This window comes from Metopolophium dirhodum, chromosome 7, assembly GCF_019925205.1.
Source record: "Metopolophium dirhodum isolate CAU chromosome 7, ASM1992520v1, whole genome shotgun sequence".
NCBI classification, from domain to species: Eukaryota; Metazoa; Arthropoda; class Insecta; order Hemiptera; family Aphididae; genus Metopolophium; species Metopolophium dirhodum.
Window position 1 is genome coordinate 26,884,067 of NC_083566.1, and position 14,939 is coordinate 26,899,005.

At 29.5% G+C, this 14,939-nt stretch overlaps 1 protein-coding gene across 3 annotated transcripts in view; it reads left to right on the plus strand.

Annotated features, from left to right (window-relative positions):
* The window catches only part of LOC132949211 (CCN family member 5), a 300,914-nt gene that overhangs the window by 107,848 nt on the left and 178,127 nt on the right, over positions 1 to 14,939 (plus strand). Inside the window, exon 1 of one of the 3 annotated variants that reach the window (XM_061019977.1) lies at positions 4,628 to 4,679. The exons of the other annotated variants lie outside the window; for them this stretch is intronic. The gene's annotated coding sequence lies outside the window, so the exon portion shown is untranslated. Of the gene's footprint in view, positions 1 to 4,627; positions 4,680 to 14,939 lie in introns of those variants that run through there. 3 annotated transcript variants of the gene reach the window in all.

A 14,939-nucleotide genomic window follows, 5' to 3' on the forward strand; every position in this document is an offset into this window, starting at 1 on the left:
ATACTACCGTGCAAAAGGAAATTTCCATTCATCTCCAATATACCATGCCTTTGCGGAAAGCATCCAGATAAAACCATACACAAGTCGTTTGTTCTTCTTTTATGTATTTTGTTCTTCCTCCTCTCTGTCTGTCTGTCTGTCGTCCTTCTCTCGGCTATATTTACATTACTATTGTACAATACACGCGTCAGTCCACAGTCCTAAAACCACGACCGCGACAAAGTGAAACATACGACTAGAACACGAGTAAAGTATTCGTGTTCACGTTCGCGTTTTTATCTCGCCCCCCCCCCCCTCCTGTCACCCGACTACAATAATTATTATAAAATAATAATAGTATATACCGATCCGCATACTATCCCCGCGTAACGTTACCGGGTATGAACTAAATCAAAAATATACTCATTTGAAATGCACGTGATCGATTATACTCGCAGTGGTCACCAAATGGCAGCCCATGGACGAATTTTTCCGGCCCGCAGACAAGAGAAAAAGTAAAAACCGTTAATATTATACGTTATAATGTTGTAATTTATCTCTTTTGTTCATTGGTTATCGTCGACGCAATGTCAGCTATTTTGATGGCCCGTGAACAATTTCCTGTTTCCAAATGTGACGCATCAAAAATATTAATTGGTGACCCCCTGGATTATAGAATAAGGGTGTGGAACGCTTCCATCACAATACAAGGACGTACGTCTGCTGTACCATACGAAGATTACCGACAAACTGTACCTACGGCTTATACGAGTTGACTAATTACGGTCCATCCGGTGACCCGGTCGGTTATTCGCGGACATTTGTCGGTGTTTATGGTATTGTCATGTTGAATAATGGAATACGTCGAAGGAACTAAAAGGAATATCTAGTCCGACGCAATATTATGTCTTGCCCGTGATTTTTCGTCGTCCACGTCACGTGGCTATTTTGATGTCTCGTTGTGCGTGTGAATGCCCGATGGTGATGATGCATCGTGATCGAATTATCAACTAGGTAGATTCCCGATTCGTGCGAATGGACAAAATTAAAAGTACGATTTTTACGGAACATAAAAACTGTACCTACATCTGATTTTCCATTGACTTTTATCAGTTGTAACAATAATAAGGTAAATCTCTTGTCGTCTCAAACTGATAATAATATATTGCGAATTATATTGAAATATCATCATAATATAAAAAAAATAATATAAATGATATATTATTTTTTTTTTTTATGTATTTGATTATTTGATTTGTGATTAATGATCACTAAGGCCCGTATTTATATGCATTTGCATGTTTTTTCTGAACAGTCCAAAAAATAGCTAGGTAAGCTACAAGTTTTATTTGTAATTAATAGATCTGAAATATTAATTTTTATTTTGCATATTTCTGTATTTTACGATTTTTTTATTGCATATATACGGTTTTTAAATGCATAATATGTTGTCCACGTACATCCACCTCATCGTAGATTAAAACGTGGACGTTCGCATGACCTTCTGGTTTAACAACTCCACACAATATACAGCAGCTGTCATTACTTGTAACGACCAATATTAAGCTTTATAACTAAAAAAAAAAAAAAAAAAATATGCATAATATGTAATATTTTGCTTATTTTGCTTATTTTGATTAAAATAACGTATTTATAATTATATTTACAGTAACTATGTAATTTGACGAAGTCATTTTCTTATCTTATCTGAGACCTATCGGGACAAGTAGTAATCTGATATTGAGTAGGTTTTAGTGAATCATATATTAGTCGTGTTTGTCATGATCCGAGTGCGTTTAACATTCATTCGATTTTATTTATTTATATTTAAAATGCCGAAAATCAGTGCAACTACGTCTATTAGACTAAAAAAATTTGTTGCCGAATATGAAGGTATTTTTTCTACAGATGGCTTATAGTTTTGATCTGTTTGAAATGTAACGTCAAAGTGAATGGTGAAAAACGTTTCACAGTCATCCAACTCATAAATATCAACTGGAAAACACTAAAGTGCAGTTCAACGTACAAATTTACTAGAAAAAAATCAAACATTAATTTCAAATGCAACTTCAAAATCTGCTTTTTTTCAAGAAATGTGCAGTGCAATGGTTTCTGCAGACATACCTTTTAATAAATTGAATAACCAGTGCTTCCGCGAATTCCTAGAAAAATACACTAAACAAACTATTCTAAATGAGTCAACACTAAGAAAAAATTATTTATCTGATATATACGACAAGACCATCACCAACATTCGCAACTCTATTTCTAATCAAAAAATAGACTTTTTTTAATCGATTTTTTTGCATATTTTTTATTTTATAGGGTATATTTCTATAAAATAAGAGCAAAAATGTATATATTATAGTACATATTTCTGAGGTTTTTAGAGCATATAAATCCGGGCCCTAATGATCACATATTTTCAACAATGAACAATAATATGATAAATGATAAACAATTTATATATCTATATAATACATATCCTTCTCATTTGGAAGTAAATACAAATAGTAATACTAATAGTTTCATCGTACATACAAATGTTTAGGTTTAGCAATTTAGAAAATAAAAGAAACATAGCATTGCAATATTTCTGATAAAAACATAATATTATGTGTTATAATGATTTAAACAGACATGATTCATTTTTCGAAATAATTATATTAAAACAAGGAGAAGTGTTTATAAGACTATGAATAATATTAAAAGTCATATTTTAAATACTCGATAATATTCACCATCAACGATTATATTGTATTTTTTTTGGTTGACTTTGATTTTTCCTGTATACAATCAAAGTAAGTACAGATTACGGACCTCGAGCATATGCACTATTTATCGCTGCTAAACTTAATAACATTAAAAGTACTTAAAACAAACAAAAGTTAGTGGTTATAAATTATGGACATCATGATAAGCTTGATGAAGATAATCGTTTACCAACAGCGAACTCTCAAATATTGTAATTTCGGCTGTTTATTGTTCTTGTAATTACACCAAGAAAACTTTGTGCGTATTGTTCAGATCCGTTGAGTAGTCTCGATCTGTGAACTCCCGAGTTATGGACCTCCAAATACTGTTGATGCCAGCGTCTATTACGATGACAAAATATATATTATAGAGATAAGAGTAGCGATGCTTACAACATGCCTCGATTATGATAAGGCTACTATTTTCTAGGGAACAGAATTATATTATAATATGGGATGATCGTATTCCTATGATTCGGAAGAAAAACTATGTTGTTTGCTAGTCTTGTTAAATTTTTGTTTTATGTTATTATGGTTAAATGTATTGTTTAATGTATTCCATATTGTTAAATGATTGGTATATTAAAAAATGTTACTAAAATTGTAATCCGTAAAAACTAAATTGAATCTATAAACTATCATAATATTATGTTTTTACATAAGTTCAATGCATTTTAGATTGGATTTTCAGGACCAAAAAATAGTAAATCACTATTTATTATTCAGCTTATTACCCTGATTTTGTATCAGGAGTTGAGAATATTGGGCAAACAACTTGCGCTTATAATGATTTTCATACATTGCTAAATATTTCTAAACAATTAGAATGTTGTAATTTTTATTAATACTTGTCATCATAGATAATCGACAAACTATAGATCAGTTAAAAAAAATAATATTTTTGAGTATGCAATTTTCGATAAATGTTATACTATCAAGCATTTTTTTTTTCGGAATGGTTCCGTAATATCCAGATACAAGCTATGGGGGTTATGAATATTTCCTTGTTGATGACGTTTGTATGCATGGTTTTTCTTGAAAAGATTTAAATTCAATATATTATATTTATAGTACTTGCTATATTATTTATATACTATTTACCGAGTCTACTTAAGATTATTGCACACACAAATACTACAAGGGTTAGACAACTATATTATTTTAATGGTGTTCTAACAACGTGAATATTAATGGACAATGGTATGTAAAATTGCGTTGCTCGAAGTGAATCTTCCTTAAATATTGTAGTTAGGTATAAAAAATTTCTCATATTTAGTCATTTAGGATTTAGATGTCTTATAATCTGTCTCTTGGTACTAAATTAACTTCGCATTATATTATGATTTAGAGTACCATATTAAAGATTTTTGGATTCATAAAACTAGCTTGTGCCAACTTTACAAATAAATCATGTCTAAAATAATTCATTATGAATAAATGAGGTTGTGTTTTGAATAATATGATAAGTAATCATTGCAATAATTATTATCAATGGTTTCCTTAATAAAGTTTATTACTTTTAAAAATATTTTTACAATTTTATAAAATGTATAAGATACTTTTTTTAACGCAAGACACATTTTGTTAAATTATGTGCTATTATATTGTATGTATTAATATATATTTTTCAAAACACAATATTAAATAAAATATATTTTTTTTCAAAACAAATAAGTTATTTAAATGATCTAAATAAAAATAAATAAATAAATTGATAATTTTTAAGTAAAATAATTTTGCTATGTTATATTGACTTATAATTCTTAAATATTTAAAAAAATAATAATATGATATTCCATCTTTTATACCGAAAACCTTTAGGCAGCATGTTTGTTTGTTTATTCTAATGTAGTGACATTGCTTGTGTTTCAGGTAGTTATTGATACACTCTACGCAATGTTGAAATCAATATTGATGCCTATAGATTAAGATTTTATGTGGTGAAAGGTAAGTTTATTTATTATTTTAATGTAATAGTTCACGAAGATGTTATAGGTTCAAGGCAAAGTGTTATTTCAACTTTCAAGTACGATTTTTCTCCATTAAAACGACGATCGATCAAACTACTGATCTTATTATTTCTGTTGATCTAAATGTTTATTTATCATAATATTATATAGAAATATAAAGTTATACTTGACTCATTTAAATCAAATGACCTGCACTGCACTGGTATTTCCCTCGTATGTGCACGATTACGTATAACAACATATTACGCTGTGCAATGATCATTACTCGTGGGTCGTCCTGTACGGGTTTTACTTATAATTGATAGTAGTTTATATTTTATTAAATAAGCGATGTACAATGGCGGTCGTCAATCCAAGTGGAAAAAAATAAAAATATCGCGAGTCTCCCCCCCCCCCCCCCCTCAGTGCAATAAAATGTTTAACAAATTTTTTTTTCTGTATTTGTTCTTTGAAACGACATTAAGGTCTTTGTCGATGCTTATCACAAGTGGGTAGTAGGGAGATCATGTGATATATTTATCGATGTATATATCACTGTACCTATGTATGATACTACCCCGTTCTCCAAAAGGATACATTTGCGATTTTTACTCCCAGTGGAGTGGGACCTAGTTGGAAACCGGATGATGCAATCGGACGACAACACGGTAAATTGGTTATCGCGTAGAACCACACAAATTGTTCGCACTTTGCTATGAATCGAACCGATGACTGTGTGAGTCGTAGTCAACTGCGTGACAATTGCGTCATTCCGGCCCCAAACAAACTTAATAACAATATATACCTAGGTACTCGTAACATAAAATCATAATATATTATTATTATTCGCTTTGTGTTAGGCGTGGATTGTAATAGTATTTATTTAGGTATCCGTTATCAGCTAATATAACATTTCATACTTTTACATTTTGAAACTTAAAAATAAATTGCTATTAATAATATGCCCATACAAATGTATTATAACCGATTACGATTGGCTATTGGGAAATACGAAAAATCGGTACAAATAGTTTTCGCTGCGACTTTAAGACAATATTATAAAGGTTAGCAAGTACATAACATATTATATTATACTGATACGACGATATGAACGTATTTGGTTTTCAGTTATTTTTTGCCCTACAAGTTTTTTTTTTTTTAACATCAGATCGTGTCAGATAAAAATTAGGTGGCTCGACACTTCGCAAACATGACCGGAACTAACGTCGACGTGTCATTTTTTATCGACCAGCCGCGTACCTATCTCATTATATTATAGTCTATTATTGACAAATCTAGTCATCATGCGTCTATATACAAATAATAATATTTATCGGCAGTTCGCGTATTATTACATATTTTTAGAGTTTAAAGGATGTTTCACGTATATCTGCGGGTAGTCGGCGGGGTAGATTTTTTTTAAAATTTTTTTTCGTTATTCGTATTGTTCTGTTGTTTGTACTCCGCTGTCTCGTTCATAAACATACAAATGAATCTGTTCCATTACAAAATCAAAGTTCTTGACACTTCTCCACCCCCTACCACCCTCACCACCATCGGTGGGGCGTGCAACATTAACATACGTATAGGATCGAAGAGGGTTTGCCCAGCTGGCGTTGTAATATCGTTGATCGTGATTTTTTTTTCGGTTTCCAGTTTTTTTTTCAATTTTTTTCCATTTTTTTTTTTCATTTATTTCGCGAAACGCTTTTAGTCATAATTCAACCGTCCTATCCCGGTGGCGTGACGTTTACGGAGGTAGGACGGTGGCCCGGCGGCTGTGGCGTGGCAGTCCTCCTGCGGCGCGGTCGTGGCGGAGATGCTCGCTCCCATAACTCATCGGATCCGCGGGCCCAACAGTCGATAACGATAAATCCCTGGGCTCTTATGAACGTTTACGCGATTTGCATAATACACACCGTCGCCGTCATACTGTTCGCCGGTGGCTTCCCATCCGCTACTCTCCGCGCCCGCGACGATCCGCCCGGATTTTTTTCCCTCTGCAGCTTCGCGTGGTGGACGTAGGTGCGGTGTGGGTGGTATGTTTACCACCGAACAATAATAACATCCGTTCGGAGAGAAAACCCATCACAGCCCGCGGCTCGTGTTTCCGGACCGGTCTTAAGAACCACTCGTGTCACATCCCACTCACCCCCCCCCCCCCCTTTGCGACGCCATTTATCAGCGACCTGCAATTTTTCCGGGATTCGTTTGCCGAACGCCCGTCCGAAAAATGCACTGTCGAAATCCTCGCACCGCTGGTGATGACACATCGGATCATATGCAGCAAATATATTACGACCCTCGTCGCGAATAATAAACAAATAAAATAAAGGCATAAATATTCCTTTGTGTTTTGGTACACGGTACGCGTATTCGAGATAACGCTTTTGAGCTTCTATGATTTTAGTGATACATATTTATATGCAGATATTAAAATACAAATTAATAATAAAAAATATAGCGATGTCATGCTGCATCAATGTGCATGCATTACACATTGTTCACGTTTAGCTGAACGAAAAAAGTCAACACAATCATAATATTATGTAATTTGTTAAAAAAAAGTTTTGAAAAATTGGCTACCGTAGTGGAATCGACGTTAATTTAGTTTTGTTAACGGTTGATTTAATAAAATCAGATCGATGAAAAAAAAAAATTTTGACAATTATCTTCTATTTAAAACGTTTATCTAGTGTTTAAAGATTTGTTTGTAAGACATGTTAGTAAACACGCGCCGCGGCCGTTAACAGGTACGAATAGTGCCGATGTCGATTGTTCGTAAAACAACTAAACGAGGCAAAACAGCAAATGATTATAGTCGAAAAAAAACATAATATTTTATGCTTCCGTTGGTACGAATTAGATAATAAGAAAAATATGGATATTATGGAACCACGACAATAAGTAATCTCATGTTATCTAAAACCAATCATAAAAATAATTGCGCATATGAACGGTTAAACCCTGACAAATTTCGCTTCCATTTAAAAACTATAATTAATTATAATCGATTGCTAAATACCTACATCAAAATGGAATAAAAATAACGAAAAATGACTCGTAGTAATTTTAATATTTGTATCTTAGGCCACAGCGCTGCTTTTAAATATATCAAGAATATTATTATTGTATGGATGAATTAAACCTCGTCATGTCCTTGTTAAAAGTATAGTAATTGTTCAGACCGCAATCTGATGTACCTAAACCGAATAAAATATTATAATAACGACCGTATCATTAAAATAATTCATCGAGAGAATAAAAATGTACATCATATTAGGCTAACATGCCAATATATACATGTACCTATCTATAATAATAGTATACCGATGATAATGATAATGAAAATAGTTGGGTTTCGGGTTAACGTATTATTTTTTTTTTAGATAATACAGCAATGTTCGACGGCAGGTATACATATATAAATAATCTGACATGAAATCTTTTCAAACATTTTCGTACTTACATAATAGTATATTCTGAACTATCTAGGTAGGTAGAAACTTTTTTTCTTATATGCATATGTAATGGGATTAATATGGCCAGTATTAAAAAAATGAAAAATTGGCCATTGTATCCCAATGGCCAAATTGCCGAGGGTTATTTCTATAAACTTCAATTGTATTTATACATACAATTGTGTACTATTTCGTGCATAAAATAGATGAATACCTACTAGATTATGATAGTACCTATAATAGCTTTTAAATTACTTGACATTTTAAATCTTAATAAAAAAAAAAACATTTTACGGTTTTAAAGTTTTATATAATTTTCGATCAACAAGTAAATATAAAAGTTAAATATTTATGATTGCAGTGCGTGTTCTATATTGAAATCAAACTGACTTTTAAATTTACGGTTAAATAGTTTAAAATAGTATAAATTATTTTTATTTGTTATGAGTTTATGACTATAATATTATACTATAAATTATTAACTTGTTGCCGATAAACTAAGTCAATATTATATTGTATACAATTATGAAAATCAGTTCATTAGCAAATTAAACTTTTTGTTAGTAATAAATAATTATTTTAAAACACTATTGATATATTACTATCATAAATTCATGAACAATTAACATGGCATTTGTCAAATTAATTTTATTGATAGAGTTAATTTAATGAAACACTAAAACGATTTTGTCATAGTTTACTTAGATGGACCTTTAATAGTTTGGTCAATTATTGTGAATATTAGGTTTAATAAAAGCTAAAAACGTAATTAAACTGGATAGCTTTCTTATTCAATTTATCAAGTAACATTATACTAATAAATATTAAATAATGAATCAATGTCGAGATAAAGAAAATTCCTCATTTGATGTTCAGATTAATAATTACAGTAGGCAGTTATCCGAACTAATTGGGACCGCAAATAGTTCGGGAACGCCCAAGTTCGGATGTTGAAAATAGTTTCATGCATATACATAATATATTTGATATTTCTATGTATAATATTATCACGAATAAAACATACCAAATATTTTTTTCTATTTATGACTAACTGTGCCTATTACCCGGTGTTGCATGGGAATAATTGAATCTGAGATGAGGAATCCATCTGCGCCGCATAGAAACTATTTTTTTTTTTATTACACGAACCAATTGCGAGCAGAAATAAACGAATATATGGTTATGATTTTAACAATTTTAATACTTTTACTAGCTGTTTAGACACCCTTAAATAACTGGTTTTATATATTATTATCTAAACTTTCCTTGAACCGTAAAAATCGGTCGACAATTTATTGATTAAGCCACATCAATACTCTTGCCTTTTATAAATAATAGCTGTAGGTAACAGCCGCAATGGCTTCTATTCTAATTCTGTTGGTCCGGGATTCCAAATAATATAGTTACCAAATGGTCAATAATGTTGGATCTGCATATTCGTCATTATTAGATATTATAACCCGAATAATTACAACTGTATTAGCTTACCATTTATTATAATCTATCTATTTATCTATCATGTCTGATTTGCTTTAGTTAATATGTTGTCAGTTATTATTTTTCGAAGTTATTGGTTAAATATTTTTTCAGCATATAAATCTCAACCATACAATTTGTCTCTAACGGGGAACACTGTTACTCAATTTTACATTTATTATTTAGATAGAATATCTTTATTAACCTAAATGCAAATAATATTACACACTACAGATAATTCTATCCAATCATAATAACTATTTTATTACATGTAACCAATGTCAACCGTTTAAATAAACAAATAAATATTCGATTCCAAAATTAAGTTCATGTGTGAGAAGGCACTGTGAGCCATCTTATAGCTACATAAGATATATTATATGGGATCAAAAAACAAAGATACAAACCCACTCCGAGACTCAAGAAATTGATTGATATAACTTTTATTTAAAACTTATTTAAAACGGTCCAGTAGTTTTTGAGGTGATGGAGGACGAACAAACAAACATTAATATTTATATTATATAAGATTATTTTATATAATAATATATTATTATGACGTTCAGAGGACACGTCAATTATTGTAGTTTGGAAAATCGAAGTTATTCTGTATAATTATAATCGACTTTACAGTACTTTAAAGACTTTAAACGTAATATGTTATTTATAATAATACAATATTAACATTTGTCAATTGAATCAAATTTTTTCTTAGATCAAAATATAATAAAACTCATTGAAGTAATATACTATTGTATACATTTCAACATTCCTTTATAATTATTGATTTTGTTTTATTAAAATATAATTAATTATTTTTCTATTAATTTCAAAAGTTATATTTTGTTATCATTTGTCATTTGGTATGCATAGTTAGATAAGTTGCAACATTTTACGGTCATTGAAATTCGAAAAAATAAAATATTTTATAATATTAAATGATACTTTTAAATCTATTTTGATTTTTATAATTTAAGAAAAAAAATTTTATTGTTACACCTTTCTATATAATGTTGTCTTTGTTTTGTTTGTATAATAATATTTATTTATTATTATATAACATTATGAACAATGTACCCGATAAAGATAAGACACCGATGTTCCAGATGTTCCTGATGAAATTTTTTTAAAACTTGTTGATATAGAAACTTTTTACGAAAGAAGGACAATTTTCAAAAATAATAAGCAAACAAAACTTACTGATTATTTCTTTTAAATTATATTTAAGGTTAAAAATTAAATTAAACTGTAATAATATGATGTTTGATGTTGTTTTTACATACATACAATATACATAATAAAAAAATAATAAAAAAAAGTTGAAAAAAAATACGTAATTCTATTTAACGAATTCCTCTATATAACGAATTTTTTTTTGCTGCTTATTCGACTTCGTTATATGGAAGTTTCACTGTACTATGTTTATTTGATAAATTAATATCGATTATGATCAAGTATCAACGGATTGATTTTATTTTAAAGCGATAGTCATTATACATTAATTTTTTTCGTAATTCGCTATGTTACACCTGATATTAGTGTATAAGGCAACTACATTTTTGGTCCTATCACCCTAAACATTATACGTTGGTTTATTTACGATTTGTAATTTCTGTTATTTACGATTATTTTTTTTTATTTCTGTCAATATATTACATAGGTACATTAAAAAAACATATTTGATCCCAAATTCGCATGTAGAATATAATATGTTTAATTTAAAAACTTTAATTATCGTCTGGTCATTGGGGAACAGTTTTTTTTTTTTTTTTTTGAATGGATAAGTGGATTTTTGGTGTGCGGTATTTGGACTAGGGTGAATTGCTTTGTATGGATATTGGTACGCAAATTACTCGACCCAGTGGATACGTGGTACCTAAATCACTAAAAATATAGCTGTAGTTTACTAACCCATGTCTCCGCCAATATTGGAAAACACACTACTTCCACAGTTCCATTTACTTTTCTCGTCTACCCGACGACTCTGCCATCAACGGAGGATACTTCTTTTCAATCTATCCGCCTTCGGACCGTTTTTAAACACATTATTAGTTTCTCTTGCGTAACGTCCCAAACACTGAAATCTTCTTAGACGTCTTGGATTTCACCATATCCAATGGTACGTGAAAAAGGTTCTTTTTGGTGCATTACATTTCCTTCCCTAAACCATCGTATTCATGCAAATATAAAATACGCCTTTTTACCGGCTACGATGTATCCTTTTATCCGGAATCGTGACCCGTACTGGTCAGCCCCTTTCCAAAGGTATTTTTGATAACTTTGAGATTTATTATTATTATTTCTTTTATTTATATGTTATTTTTGTCCGTGATCCTCTTTGTATATATTTTGTATTTTTATATGCATTGGATACCTACCACCGAAATCAATCTTATATAGTTTATTATAATATTTTGAAGGTTGCTAAAGCGGTTTGCGACAGGTTATATTATATTGTGGATTGGATGCGCAAACATGTTTGGTAGAGGAAAATGAAAAGTCAATAACATAATATACATAAGTACATGAAGACTGCTTGCAAAGAAGGTGAAATTTATACGCCTTGTTTAAAAGCCAGACAACGTTGTTGAATGCAATCCAAAAGGCGACGAGCGTTGGATAACAATCAAAAAACGTCACCGACGATATGGTCCGAAAATTTTTCCCAATCGCATACGTACCTGTACTTGGTATCCGTTTTTGAGGTTTTACGTGATCAATGAGATTTTTAAATGCTATATAAATTAAATTGATAACATTTCGTTTTGTTTGTTTACCAATCAATAATTTTCCTCGGTACTTATCTAGTACCCATAAGGGATGTATGTCGAATTAAAGTGTTGCAATTGTCAATTTGTTTGCTTTCATTGCCGGAACAAAAGAACACAATAATAACAATATGATCGTGATCGTCTATTATTTGATAGCTTGTAACATTTATTTATTTTATAACCTAACTAGAAATTATTAGTAAATCGCTATTGTTATACTATCAAACGACAAACATTGAGCTAGCCTTTATACCTTTTAACCTGTATACCCTTTATTTGCAACATTTTTGTCATTATAATTATTTTTAATTAAAACAAACCATATTACGCAGTATTGTGCACTATAAATATAATTAAAATATCCAGCCATATTATGTCCATATTTCTATAATTTTACTCAAAAAATTATGTTATAGATACGCGTATGAATTGCAATAGCTATTGTTATAATATCATCAAGTCCTAACATAAGAGTTTTTACTTTTTAGATATTTTCTCAAAACGTTGGTAAATTCGTGCAGTCATACCAATTAATAATTTTGAAAATATTGATTAAGCGTCAACTCATTATTAATCAAATTTATTCTCAAATAGGAGTTATTTAACTGACTTAAAATTTAGTAGTTAATAGCACTAAAAAAAAGAAGCATTTTTGTTTGGATTCTTTTTAAATGACTGTAGATTTGGTGATCTGTGAATATATTGGTTATGTATAAAGTTAGGTTTTTGTTTTGTTAAATTTTTTGTCTCTTTCTGTATACACTTTTTTGTATGTATCTATAGTGCTAAACAAGTTTCATAATATTATGATAATAGCAGCTAATATGATAGGGTATCGAGTCTAGTTTGTACCTTGACGTAAATCATAATATTTGTAAGTTATTATTTATTACCAGCCTACCTAAACTCAGTGCCCTATTAATGTCTATAATTTACTCTCGTTAACTATGTAACACAGGTCACAGAATATAAAAACTGTGGAAAAGTTGTAAATTCGGTAATTAAACCATGGCAATATTTTCTTTTATAATATTGTTTTTATACTCCTATAATAATTATAGTTATAAGTACACATTCGTATCATTATAACTTTCTATGTGGACGCATTTTACTAACGACTAATTGTTTAACATATTCTTGCACTTTACAACTATTTAATTATTCGACATTAATATTTACGTGTATATTTTGTCAAAAATTCATTGGCTCATTCATTAAAAATAAAAATAAAGGCGTATATTTACTTATAATACATACGTGACTAATTATTAAAAAAAAAAACCATTATAATATGGTAACGATATTTGTTTCATAAATCTGTTGATGCATATTCACCGTATTATTCAACATGAATAAAAAAAAAATGTAACATAAAATATCATCTTATATAGGTATACCTCTATAATTTAACAGGAGTAGTAAAACAAGAAGATACGTAGAGGTAGTAATGATGTTTACTCTGACTAAAAGCTACGCTTAAGGTTTATTTGTTTATTTTTAACACCGACACGAGTCTATCGTATAAAAGGTTACGCAAACCATTTTCTTTTTTTTTTAAATGGTATAATTTAAATTTAAAAAAAACACGCCTACAGTTCTTTTTTTAAATATTATATTATATTGTATTGTTAGTTAACGTTCTCAAGTTTAAAACTGTATTATTTTTTTTTTCATAAATTGAAAATGTATAACTGGCAAAAATATTGTAGGTATTTTTATCATTTAAAAAATATAAAATTATACGAAAGAGCGATGTTTTAAAACCTTACCTTCGTGAGAATTTAAATTTATAATTATTGCTAAACATTAAATCATTTTAAATATTAGCTACCTAGCTAATGGGTACTAGGTATTCGATACAACACACGATTATGACACATTGAAGAATACTGAATCAGTTACTATTAAATGACGAACAGTTTAATTTTAATTATTTAAAAACATAATAATATATTTCAAACCTATTTAAATTCAATAACAATTTATAAACAATAATTTTTTTTTTTTCAAAAATAAACAATTTTTAAATTATTATTATTATATTTTGTTATATCATTAATTAAACTTTTGTATTTTTTTCTAATAAATGTTAAACTCCTTTGTTATGAATATAATACAGTGGAAAGTATTTTATGTATATTTTCAGCAAAAAAAAAATTAAATAATAATAATTCGTAACTTTATTTATTATTACAGTTATATTTTATGCGGTAAAATGACATTTTTTTCGATATCACAGTACGTCACACAATATAAACAGCCAATAACTTGGTTGACATAATTATGAGTCATAACTCATATTTTTATACATATAAATCTCTTTAAAGTTAATAAATAATTAATTTAATAGAATTCATAATACAGGGTGATTCACCAATCATGCACACCAACATTTCGTCATATTTTAATAATGAATTTATTCAAATTCTAATTTTTCGGAATTTTGAAATCTAGGTGCTAATTAAGGATAATATTTTCAAATTCTTGATAATTTTCGTACTACGTTAAGACTGGCTTGTGATGATACAACATTTCTATTCTTCAATAAAC